Source organism: Anticarsia gemmatalis, chromosome 1, assembly GCF_050436995.1.
Source record: "Anticarsia gemmatalis isolate Benzon Research Colony breed Stoneville strain chromosome 1, ilAntGemm2 primary, whole genome shotgun sequence".
In the NCBI taxonomy this organism is placed as follows: Eukaryota; Metazoa; Arthropoda; class Insecta; order Lepidoptera; family Erebidae; genus Anticarsia; species Anticarsia gemmatalis.
The window spans coordinates 11723747-11736089 of record NC_134745.1 but is presented as its reverse complement, the minus strand read 5'-3'; the positions used below and the strand labels follow the sequence as shown (position 1 = coordinate 11736089).

Genomic DNA, 12343 nt, shown 5'->3' with positions numbered 1-12343 from the left:
TAATGATAGATTGAAAAAAAACTTAATCAATGGAATTTGAGTTCATGTTTTGCAACAACTAACTGTACTGATGATGCACTTTCTGAGTTTTACTTTTGTTTGACTAATAATTGAGATAAACATTTACAAAACTAACTACTCTTTCAGAGCACGTTCGAATATTTTCGCGGAGCAGCTTTACGTTTCATTAAAAAAACTCTTTTCACAGGTATAACTAATGAGCAACGAATAGTTTTACCAAAGTATTAAAAAGGTTGGCCGGAGTTATTGGTGAAATATCCGAACATTTCTACTTCTATAAGTTGGCGGCATTGTGCCATGTCGCTAACTTCACTCCTGTCAAGTGATTTACTTTTTCAATACGTGGCGCTAGTGTCGTAGCGAGTGACCGCCTGTCATTGTCAAACTGAATCGTGATTCGTGGATGCGGAGTGTTTTGTGTTGTGAGTGTATGTTAAAAATTGATGTAATCTATCGTTGTCATGTGGTAAGTTAAATTAATTCGTTAATTATCTATATTAGAATCATAATCGGTGTGTTACAAAGAGTTCGGTGTGATAAAAAGTTTATGTGGTTTGATAGTTTGAGGTTGAAGCCGCCGTTACTTGACCGCCATCGCCCAAGCTTGCTGACGGTCGGCTCGGCTCCGCCTTTGCAGTAAAACGTGACATTTATGACAATACGTTTGGTATTGTGAGAAAATATACGTCCTCACGAAGGTTGTCAGCTATATGCCATATAATTTAATTTGCTCCAATGACCTAACCTTGTAAGAATTTGATTCTTCGAAGCTGTAACCAGTTTTCCAGTAGCGATGTTAATGCCGACTTCCCGCCCGATGAATCACGGCGATATCTGTTGGTAAAGTACGTGCGTTGCCGTGTACGTGTTTTAAACGTTACTGAAATGTATAAAAATAGTTATTTCAACTTTTGAATAAACTTCATACACAGTTATATTTTCAAAACTAAAGTTAACTCTAGTGGGCAATTATGTAAATTACCCGTACAATATCCAGTAGCCAATCACATGCTTTGCAAATTATACCTTTTTTAGAACTTGTATCATTAATTCTGTATTGCAATTTATTTGAAACTGTATGGAAACTGTTAAATTTATTTAGTGTCAACCTTCCTTTTTTATCTAGAAAATATAAGAAAAGTAAGTTTATTTGCAAATGAATTAATTCATTGACACTTTATAGTAAATATTTGACACAATCATATCTCATTATTTGATTATTGGCAGTAATGTCACTTGTAACATCACAATTAGAATTGATCATATTTCCTTTAGGCATTTACCTATTCCATAAATAATAGTTCTACCAATAAGGAAAGGGAACAAACAATTACCAAATACGATACATACATAACTAAAATGTATGTATAGAGTTAGTAATTTCATTATCCTAATTTAATTTATCAGTATTTCTCAGTGAAGTTGTATGTTACAAACTGTAATAGCAACATAAAACACTCAGTTCATCAGTACTCTTTCTCTGACCATAAAAGTAGTGCTAAATCTGAGAGTAATAAGTATTAGAATAAACATCAAAATGATGAAAAGAATCTATTCCTATTTCATTTGATAATTTAATCAGTACTTATTCAGGTATGGTGCCACTAGACCTACCTAATTATTATGCCTTGGTATAAAGAAAACTTTATTACCTATGAGATAAAATTTTGTTTTAGTAAATAAGGTGGTGTAACAACAAACAAGGAACACTCTACTGTAACTATTATCTGAGGCTAGTAATTACATAGAACAGTATATAAATACAGCCCAACATAAAATAAATAAAAATCGAAATATTTCTTGCCAGTATTTGAACAGTAGTATCAACTTGGTTACTGTTTGGAAACTGGGTTCAATAAACTTATCCGTCTGTGAATATAATTATTATTCTACACAATTAATCTTAATTACTGTTCATTGTTAACACAGATAGATAATAATTTCTGGAGCAAACAGATAACAGTCAATCATATTAGATTCAAAGTGTATTCTGGTTATTTACTTTGTGAATAGTTGTAATTCAACTACCAGCATTTCTATATTGAACTTAAAAAAAATATTGATTATCACTATGCCGTAAGGAGCAAGTAGGTAACTTTTTTCTGCTGTCATATTTGCAACAGATAAGATATAAACTCTTAACTGGCCTCTGCAAATGATGAGAGCCTTAAACTTTTGTTAAGAGGGTAGGGAGATTTTTAACTGGTTTGATACCGGGTGATAACAATCATGTACTTAACTAAATACTTTGAGGAAATATAGACTTGGCAGGTTTACATATATCATCTATTTATTCTGTACAATATGTAGTATTTACATAAATAAATTAATATTCAGCTAAACATGACCAAAGATACCAATATATTCTATAACACAACCATATTAAGTAGTAATTTGTATACTCCTCACACTGTTGCTAAGCACATTTTTATAGCCGAAAACTTCAAGTGAGATACTTTAACCAAAGTGCCGTAATATAAAAACGTGTCAAAACATTTTAGACATCTACAAAACGTAAGCCGCACATCAAAAAAAAAAACTGACGAACGGGTACTTATATCACGTTTAAAACGTCACATCGTGCGATCCTTAACTCAAATGGGGTACTTAAGTGGTTGCGGAATAAAAGTACCTACCTACCCCAAAATGACTTACACAGCTATTGAATGTAAAGAAATTGAAGAGAAGATGACAGTTTCGTACTGCAAAGATACGGAAGGAAGAATCTCAATATTGCGACATCGACGGGCGTGAATAATCTCGAAAAATGTCGAAGGAATTATTCTAGTTGGGTCGTAAGAGAAGAAGGTTTCTAATAATCTTCTTCCAATATAATTTCGCCTCAAATGCCTTCACATTCATCAACGCCATTCTACCGAATCGACACCGGAGTTCGACATTCGATACTATGCGTCCCTAACCCAGGGTCAATGAAGTGAGAATTGACGCCAATTAGCCAGCCACGTTCACATGTGACCGCCGAACCGTTCAATTTGCTTGAGAAAAATGTATTGCGTAATTTAGGATAGATTTCAAGATGTCTGGAACGGGTATAACACGTTTTTGCTTTTTGTCCAGACCTTATGGTTCTTATTATTATATTTCTGCGTCTGGTTCTCGAAGTATGATTGGTCTTGAATCGCCGTCGAGTAACACGTGTTGAGTACTCCTAATGGTTTTGTTTACTTCTCAAGATCTGTTTATGCTTATTAAAAATGTAAGAGAAGTTTAGTACGGATACGATCAATCGATATATTCTATGAATGTCTAAACACCTACTTATCATAGAGGTGTCTGGTGGTGTTGAATCGGCTCTGGCATGCTTACTGCGTCAAATGATCGATCAATCGCTAGTTAGACAGTTGTGCCTCGTAAGTTCTTGTACTCTAATTCAGGTTAGACTGCAATGTTATGCTAATTCATTTCGAAATGGGCTTTGAACAAATAGTTGTATGCCTGACAATTTTATTTGTCATCTATAACGATAAACTTTCGTGCTTGAACTCATTCAATTCGTGAATTAGTAGACTAGTTTAGGCAAAAAATTAGGCTAATATCTGTCATTGAATCCTATAGAGAAACTTCTTATCGATGGGTTCATTGACCTCCAAAAGCTACTCATATTCGGGTGTGGATTAACTTTGATGACGACACAAATAATGACATTCTTCCGTCGCTGTAAACGGCACTAATCGTTAGTAAAAATAGATCAACATCATATTTGATTGCCCCGTAGTAATTTGAATCGGATGTCGTTAAAAGCGGTCGTGTTTTGTACCAAAAATGTCCACGGGTTGCTATGGCATGGGAACTGTGATCGCTAAAACAAACCAAATGTTCGTAACGTTCGTTTTGCTCATATTATGAATTCATTATACATACAAAATAATTTCATGAACGAAGTTCCGATTCACCTGTTTAAAACCAATTCGAATCTCATTAACCAGAAAATTAAATTCAATTTGGCTCGTTTTCATAACGTGAAGATCTTAATTTAAAAGGCCCTACTGTATAATAACGGTTATTCGAAAAGGAATGCTTCGAGAATCGATTCATCATGATTGGTAGAAGTGTCATGTCCTAAACGTGAAACTAATTATAATTAATAACGTCGGCCATAACAGATAAAGTAAAAAGTAATACAATTACATCATCCACTTACACACGGCCGTCAGTAGGCACTTAGTTTGTTTTATCAGTCCTCGTTAGCGTTTAGATAACATTATTTTTGAACCTTGTACGTTGTATGACGGATCTTTAACACTTGTTTTATTAGACAATATTTTATCTTCTTATCCTTTTGTAAATCATAATTTGATGAAAGCGAGCAACGAATCTACTTTATAAAAGCATCGATTAATTATTTCTCTGGCGTTATTATTACCGCTTTGCAAATGAAGCAGTTTGTAAATGCTCATAAGGAAGGATTGGCACCAGAATATTTGGCAGCAACGTTCACCTGCGCACTAAATGCTATTATCGTTACAGCTGTTGTTTAATTACATTTTGAATAGCTGAATTATTTCACACAAGTTAGTATATTTCGTCCAAGTACACAACACGTTAGGAAGTCGCAAGGCTCACTGCTAGTCTTATAATCTCGTCACCTACATGTATTATTACGCGCTATTGCAAACTTTCAACATGTAACATTACCATGTGTGGCTTCCTAAGCGCACCTTGTATTCTCTGAAGGCTTATAAATAACCCATATATTTGTTAGGATTAATGTCTAGCTATCCACGAGAGGGCGGATTGACATTAGCGTACATAAATAACCCCTGTTTTAATTAATTCGGGACGTTTGTTCGTATCACTTAGCGTAATGGAAAAGCGGCCTTGACTGCGACCTTCTAAGGGTCAATGTTGTGTGACGTTACTAGCTATCATGACCTTTAAACATACGACAAAATCATGTGGTCTGGTTCGACCTTCCTTTTGCTGGTATCGTATATTGAACTCGAATATTAATTTGGAAATGTTCCCTTTCTGCCACAGTTCACATTACATCACTGTTATAGCTGTTCCGTGGTTTGGGGGCGCCCATAATATCGGATTACCTTATCAATTTCGTACTAATCAATAACTGATGGAGTATGGAATCATTTTCATGTGACGTTTGATGAAGACCAATATATTGAGTATAAATTGAAGTCATATGATCATTATAATGTCATGGAAATGTATTAATGCATGCTGTTAGTATCTATCAATATTGTCATTTGTTAGGAATCTCGTGACAGCTTTTGTATGGATTCAGAATAATACAAGGATATACTAACAATCGACCACTACCCGATTCTGTCAGCCACTAGCGTAGTGTTCGTACCATCATTTATCAAGTGAAGGTCCTGACAATTAATTACATTGAAATGTGTTGATCTGCGACCACAATGACTATGCATACGTCAATAAATTAACGAGTTTCAACCATTGTAATCACAACAATAAAAGCTAAATCCTAATTTACGAGGTCCCCATTTAAAATTGATGCTCGCACACTGATTAGTCACGTTTACACCCGGACTGTATTTGTTAAACCGTGAACTCCCATTTGCTACTAGTACCGAGTACGGATACGTTCACTTTAGAATAAAGGTCTTGTGCAAATGTTACGTTTATAGAAATGTTTTTTTTCGATCGACGTCACCATGGGATCTGGCTGGTGCATTTTTGACTACCTGAGACCAAACGTCGGCATGATACGACGACACATATTTTACATTCTCAATCATTTCCTCTAGATAGTTTACGATTGTAGTAACTTATTTTTAAAACCGAAATCGAACACACATGTTCTTTTGAGAATTTTTTTTGAGGATTTCTGTAGTAAATTGTTGTTATTCTTGATGTCTTTTTAACTTACCAGTTTCATTAAAGATCAAAGATATACTTAACTGAATACAGATCATCGCCAGTTTCTATCAATACATCGTTTTCTTGCTAAGTCGTGTCAATGTAAATACAGGCTTATCCAAGAAAACATCGTTTGAACCTGTACGCGGCGAGCATAATCATTGGCAGTCCTAGCGTGCGTATGCGCAGGGTCTCGTTTGTCATGCGCGACGGCATGACAGCGGCGGATGGCAACCGATACATGGAATTTGTTGCAAGTAACAAGCGTTTAGATTGTGGTCTCTTTTGTATGAGCGTAAAAGTCGACACTGAATCTTTTTTGGTAGTATTTATGACGTAAACTCCAAGTACTGCTAGTAGGAACCTTTAGATTGTGTGTTTGTGAATCCCTGGTAACTGTAGTCAAAAACTACATTGCCAAGATTCCCATTTATTGCTCCAATATTATTCAGAACAAAGCATTTCGAGATACTTTTTCTTTGGAAGACTATTTGTAATAGCTTCCTCTATCATATTTCTGCAGCAGACCGTTACGATTAAACCACAATCTTTAATTCCGTGCAAGGCCAATGAATCCGCTATCTCTCTCTCTCGTGTATTGTTCAGTCGGCTTGTGGTGGGTGTGCGTTACGGACGGAAGCCTGGCGTGCTCTCGCGCAGCGGCACAGATAAACCTCGTGTTCACAGACCAGTGAGATTTGGAGGGGGTACCAGTGATATCTCATGAATTAGTGCCTGTGATGTTTTATATGTGAATGTGCTGTGATTATTGTGAAAAAATTTGGAGTTCCATAATACCATTTTTGAAGTACGTACTTGCAATTTCGATAATACATCATTAAGCATTTAAATTCACTTTATACTGCTTTTGTCGAATTTTCTTTAAATCATTTTGTTCCTCCCAGCGACAGTAATTTTAAAATTGCAATTTTTTGTTCGTCATTGTAGCCACAGGAAGTGATTGATTATTCTAATAGCGCTGTTCGCTTGGCTCATTAGGTATTAGACTATGTACCATAGGCGGTATGAAACAATATCGAACTCACCCAAGTTGATTTTGAAGCGTTTGTATTTAAAGTGCTGTGCTGTGCTTTATGTTCTGGAAGGAGTATCAAATGAGTTTCAAAAACTTTGCACAATCTGTTACCGTGTCTAGAAACTATTGGCAGGTTGATATATTTTTTTAAATTTTAGCTACTCTCACGCGTACACTAATAGTTTACTCTTTGACCTGTCTGTTCTAGATATGAAATTCTATTCACCACAAAACAAAAAAAAGTTGTTTTTAATACTCTCTACGAACAGGTTTCAAAATGTATTTCTGTAAAATATTCCTGTTGGTTATTTTTGGTGATTCACAGAACATAAAACCCGTTAGCATTAGGGTGCTGTTATCAGATCCTAAAGCACTCAAAACCTGCTACGTCATCCGTCTGACCTTGATTTCATACCCGTGCCCCAGAACCAAAGCTTTGTTTTAACTGTATAAAATTCACCCAAAAAATTTCGTAAGAACTTCTAATCGGTACTTTTTTGTCAAGACAGACTTGAAAGGTTTCAATTTACCGGTTCATTGACTTGAATATAATAGTATTAAACCATGTGATTTATTAACATTTATTCCAGTTTTATGAAATATCAGTATACATTTTTGTCACGGAACGATTTCTTTGCCCAAGCTTTGAAACTGTTAGCAGATACCTAGTTGTGATTTATTCCGAACGTTTACTTGACTTATGATAGAAATGTGAATGGATGTGCTTGAATAAAGTTTGTTTGATGGTGGCGATAGTGGCTGTCTCACGTATCATTACGTCATCATAGTCAAGTACTTTGTCATCCTGTGTACGAAGGCGTTAAAGGACATCGGCCTTTCATAGACTACCGGCTACCGGTCTTGATATCCATAACGTGCGTTGCACAAATTATACAAAACTTTTAATAAGCCGACGTAGAATTTTCATTTGTGAATAACGATTCGGAGTATTCGCACTGTGTTCGGTGATGACCTGTCGGATGTAACACTTATAAATTAGGGTTCCCTTTGGGAACATAATGTTAAGGTAGATGACTTCTACGCTTGACAATTATTTACTTAGTCGTTATTGTTTTTTTAAGATTTTAATTGTTGTATAATACAAACATTGGAATCAATCGGGAAATAACCGCTTTTGTTCTATTTCATTCAAATGTAGAGCGCCCGATAACACCGCATACCTATTTAAATATCGTCCGTTAAAACCACGATAGGACAAATGAATAATGGCCTGTTTGCCCATACCTAATATAGGATGAAGAATAATTTCCTTCGCCTAAAAAACTAAAAAGGCGAGTTTTGTGAATGTCGTTGACATGAACAACAGTATCGTGGGAAAGTTCTATATATAGGCTAGCTGTCGCTTTGGAATGGTTGAGGTCACGCCACGAATATTCTGTATTAAATTATTGATTTATCGGTATACTAGGTGATGTCATTTTTGGTATAATGTTTATTATAAGTAAGCTGCTAAATATTTTTGTATTTTATTTACCTTGTACACCTGTTTCATGAAACGTATTGTTAAATAACGGTAACAAAATTACCAGAGGTAACTGGCGGAACGTGGATCGAGTAACATAAATATCTGTTCATTGTTCGTGCTTTACTTCACTAAGAATACTTAGATGAAGTCTCTAGAGAGCGTAAGCTCTTCGGTTAGAATAATAACTAGCTATATAGGTCATACCTTGCATATGCGGGCTTACTACCAATTTTCACTGAACATTTCCTTCCCGATGTAGAGATTTTAATACCGTTATCTAACAAATAAACGTAAGAAACATACTTCTCATATACGGAAGAACGATATTAATTTTATCTATAGTATTTTGGCACCACACACCACGTGTCATCATTATCATACGTGTCAATATAAACTGCTACTATGCTCTTATCCGCAATGCGTATCATAAAAAGACATCCATCCATACGTAGTTCCAGAATCGGGAACTCGGCTATCGCATGTTTTTATCACATGGGTCTCCGTCATTAACACATTGTAGGCATATCGTTGTATCAAGGTTATATATTATTACTAAATAAATCTAGATTACAGTGAAATAACATGCACAATCAGGTAATACGATATATAAAATGTTAGTTTTCTTTGAGGATATCTACTATTTATTTGGCTGTTTTTGCTACTACAAACCTATTTCGGTCTATCCTGTTACCTTTCTGTTCTGTTTAAACTTGATTCACATTTAATGTGTAGCGTTCAACTAACGATAATGTAGTTTAGTAGTAGCTTTTGCAGATTCCTCCCTTTATCATTGCTCCCAAATAAGGAAATAGTTGTACTGGAAATTGATTCACTCTGCCGTAGTTTCAAACTGGGTTACCGCCGGATCTCCTCTGCTGATTTGATTTTGCGAACAGAATTTAAAGTTATTGGGATGTTTAGACTAAAGGCTTCTGGAAAGTTTACAAGGTAGATCCTCAACTCGATGTTTAGATGAATTATTGTTAAAATATAGTTGCTGTAAACGAATCGACTCAGGACTAAGGAAATTTACACAGTTAAAGAGCAGGTATAGCATAGGCCTTGGGCCTTTAAAAAATGGATAGACGACATGTTTCGCCACTTCTATTAACCCATTTGTGTTGTCAAGTGACGATTTTTTTTATAAACTTGCAAATAACTACCATTGGAGTTTTGTTGTAATTTGGTTCTAAGGATAGGTAAACTTCCACGTGCTTGACAGATTCTAAGTGCGAGAATGTCTTAACCAAAAGAAGATTAGGTAAAGACAGCTGTTTAATTCTTGAATGTTATCCGTATTTTACCGTACCTTGTGTTCTTAAGTTCCGTTCCAATGTCATCCTTATCTGTTCCATTGAGGCTTAATATAGAATTTTCCCTGTATTTAGTCAGAATGCGGAAAGCCCGACAAGGTTTCTGTAATTTGCTTTAGTCATTGTCAAGGTGTTGACTTGTTTTACGGGCCACCTGAACGTACATATTAAATAAAATAAATCTGTATTGTATATGGTTTCAGTTATTCACTTGACAAACACGTGATGATAATGGAATATTAGTTTCGACGCGGCCTTGGGCATGGTTCGTGTTAATTAATATTATTGATGTTTTAAATGTAATACGACAAATGCGGTATATGTGGTCCTGTATGAGAAGATGTGTGGATGTGAATGAGGCTAGCGAATTTTGTAAGGATCGTACCAAGTGGCGTTATTTGGTCTCTGCCTACTCACTATGGGAAAAAGGCACGATATTATATGTATATGTATGTAAATGTATAATATATTGTCACGATTGGTCGTTGGAATGTATAGAACTATGTTAATATGTAATTATTCCCATTAAGGTGTTGCGAGAGGCATTAGCATCTTTATTACTTCAAGGTGCTACAAGTTATTTCAACATAGGATAAATGGAATTTCAATTTGACCTATAAATCGCCCGCGATAATATCTTTAATTTAACTAGTTTCATAATATGTTTTTGTGAGACTGTATGATAAATATCATTTAATCGTTGTTTTTCTATCACAACATGACTGATGTGTCTTCTATAAAAAATCACCTAGTACAAACTTTATCAATTTCTAAAATTCAATAATTAGAATTTCGCCGGCTGACATTCTGAAATTCGACCTCAGACATCGACAAAAGCGGCGAAGATAATCCGCATTAATTAATTATATTTACAGGGCTAAACGTCATTTATTATATTAATTATCGCCGGACCTTAAAACAGCAGACACTCATTTCAATTAAGGATAATAGATAATAGCTACTCAGGTTTTATTAGGAACATTAAAGTTGTCTTATGAGGTTTCGGTTATGATATTCTTAAAGCCGTGGCGCAGTGGTTTAGGTCGCCACGCCGATACCACTGCAACGGGAGGTCGTGGGTTCGATTCCCACACGGAGCAATTATTTGTGCAATCCACAAATAATTGTTTCGGGTCTGGTTGTGCTTTGTGTCCGTTGTTTGTATGTTTGTAAAAGTCCCCGCGACACAAGAGCAATTCTAAGTGCGGGAGATGTCTTTTTTTTTTAAAAAAAAGATAAAAAAAAAATCTGGACTTTCTTATTAAATTTTACGATCCTAAACCGAATGCTGAAAAATAATGTCACCAGAAATATACAAACTCGTATAACCTTGATAGTAATAAAATGCTCCATTAAGAAATGTTTAATTTACTAACATTATCTTCAATTTAACTCTACGGAACTTTAAAGATTGATGCTGTATTGCTTTCTTTGGCACAAGACCGCGAAGTGTGTACATTCACTAATCAGTTCATCTCCATGCTGAGGGGCGATTTCCTATGACTATACATTAGCTATAAATAAATTTTGTTTGAAAAAAATAATCAGCGCTCCTAACGTTTACCTACCAAAATTAAAAAATGTCAAACTTTCAGCACGAAAGCGATACGTTATTGCTATAGGAAATCACGCTACAGGTTTAATCTACCCATCCTTTCCTAACAAGTGAGACAAGTGATTTACAGCACTCTACAAACAGGTCAAAATTACCATCCTACGGTTGTCGGAGTAACTAGAATGTACACAAATAGACTGCTCAACTGGATAATCCCCTTGACACCTCGCCTCGTAAAACAAATCTAAACTCTCTAGTCAGATTATATCGTGTAGAAAGGTGCATGATAAATGATACATATGATACATGAGTGAAAGTAAACTAAATCAACACGGACGTGCAGTTTTAAAATAACTTTTTTTAGCTTCATCTTTAGGAGATGTGTGTAGGTTACTTGATATTTAAACCAGTACTATACAATAACTGCTAAGTACTGAAATGTAACACAATTTAAATGAATCGGTAAATTTATATTGAGATTCTAGTAACGGAAACGATGTGCCATTTAGGGATGCTTGAAGACAAGTTTCGGTCATAAGTTTGTTTAGCAGAAGATTCTGCATATTCAAATAATATTGCTTTCGACAATTTCACAATTCACGGAGGTTTTCTCATTATGACTGTATGGGAAACTCTGCTATTGTTTTGCTTTTCAGTTATGCAAAATGCTATCGCGCGAATTGCTTTTGAATATTTCTCCTATATTATAAGGTATTTTCTCAGGGTGTCACTGCTTTCACTTACAAACTTACATAACAAACTTTATTAGCACTGGCAGAATATACATACACGTTTTAGCACTAGATTCACGATCAAAATACTCTACGAGTATACCAGAAGAACACGTAAAAGTTTTAATCAAAACAATCTTCTTTCTATTATCAACAGATTGCTAGACCACAAACGGGCTCATTCCATTCTAAATGAAAACCATTTCAATTTTAATAATCCAGTTACATTATGCACCCTTTACAGATACCATTGTCCCGTAGTACAAGCGTGTTCAGACGGAATTAGTTGGGGAAAAAAGAAATTCAATTGAAAGAATATAAAAAGTACCACCGGGTCGTACATTT

The 12343-nt window shown here is 35.2% G+C and overlaps 1 protein-coding gene across 2 annotated transcripts in view; it reads left to right on the top strand.

Moving 5' to 3' along the window:
• The first annotated feature begins 347 nt into the window (after positions 1–347).
• Positions 348–12343, top strand: part of Arf6 (ADP-ribosylation factor 6) — a 56644-nt gene continuing 44648 nt past the window's right edge. Inside the window, exon 1 of one of the 2 annotated variants that reach the window (XM_076119987.1) lies at positions 348–487. The gene's annotated coding sequence lies outside the window, so the exon portion shown is untranslated. Of the gene's footprint in view, positions 488–6481; positions 6686–12343 lie in introns of those variants that run through there. The other variant, XM_076119994.1, reaches the window with a different exon arrangement.